Here is a 1218-nt window from a genome sequence, read left to right as displayed (position 1 = left end):
TCTGTCTTTTGGAAATCTTAAAGGTTCATCCGCAAATAGTTGAGTGCATAGAGAGATTGATGCCGCTTTGGAAAACCAGATTTACTATCTCATCTGGCAAAACTCGTGTGACAACTAAGAAGGTCACGTTTCAGAGAGGTGTCTTTCAGGGCGACACCATGAGCCCACTCCTCTTTTGCCTTACATTATTTCCACTATCTCTAGCACTGCGCCATTCCGACGGATACTTGTGCGGCAAACCTGCAGATCGAAAGTACAAGGTCACAAACGTCTCATCCGACAGATTTGGTCTTCCGAACTGTCGGCGAGGAACAAAGTATCTGCAACGAACATCCTTGCCGTCCCGGTACTACTCTATTCATTTGGATTAGTTCCATGGACGAAGAACGAGCTCAGATCTCTTGATATCGGGACAAGAAACGTTATTCACATGAACAAAAGTATGCATCTTAAGTCTTCCGTTCCGCGACTGTACATCTCACGCCGTAAAGGGGGAAGCGGAATATTGAGTCTTGAATGTCTTCACAGCAGGATTATTCTGGGTACAGCTCATAGAGTTGCAAATGGAAGAGACCCTCTTCTTAAAATGGTCAAGAATCACGAGGAAGTGGGCAAAGGAGCATTTCTGTACAAAGCAGCGGAGGAGGCTGCTGAAACACTCGGACTTGACTTCAGTATTAGGAGTGAGCAAAATGCATCAAATCTAATCTATCTCGAGTACTCACTCCTGAAAGCCCGGATTAAGAAAGCACAAGAGAAAAACTTTCGTGAACAGCTCCTCGATAAGAGGATGCACGGTATCTTCCACAGAAATGTGAAGAATCAGTCAATGTCTTGTGAGCTAACGTTTGCTTTCCTTAAATCGCCCGGATTGGAGTCTGGTACAGAGGGTTTCATTTTTGCATGCCAAGACGGTGTAATTTCCACCTTAACATACCGTCGCCACATTTTGAGCCAAGACATTCCCGATTATAGCTGCAGGGCGTGCCATGCACACTCCGAGCATTTAGCTTACATACTATCTAGATGTCCAACTCACGCGGGAACGACCTACATTCAAAGGCACAATGCGGCACTAAGAGTACTTTATTACCATCTCTGTCACTCCTACAGCACTCACCTTAATATCGCTCCTCTAAATGCTCCTAGGGAAATTGAGTCAATTGTCGAGAATGCGAAGTGCCGTATATACTGGAACTTTATATTCTCGACAATTGT

At 44.8% G+C, this 1218-nt stretch overlaps 1 protein-coding gene across 1 annotated transcript in view; it reads right to left on the bottom strand.

Moving 5' to 3' along the window:
* The window catches only part of LOC117173243, a 75428-nt gene that overhangs the window by 68428 nt on the left and 5782 nt on the right, over positions 1–1218 (bottom strand). The window lies entirely within an intron of this gene.

Source organism: Belonocnema kinseyi, chromosome 1 (assembly GCF_010883055.1).
Source record: "Belonocnema kinseyi isolate 2016_QV_RU_SX_M_011 chromosome 1, B_treatae_v1, whole genome shotgun sequence".
Classification (NCBI taxonomy): Eukaryota; Metazoa; Arthropoda; class Insecta; order Hymenoptera; family Cynipidae; genus Belonocnema; species Belonocnema kinseyi.
Note: the sequence above shows the minus strand (reverse complement) of the source record. Positions and strands in the feature narration are given on the sequence as shown.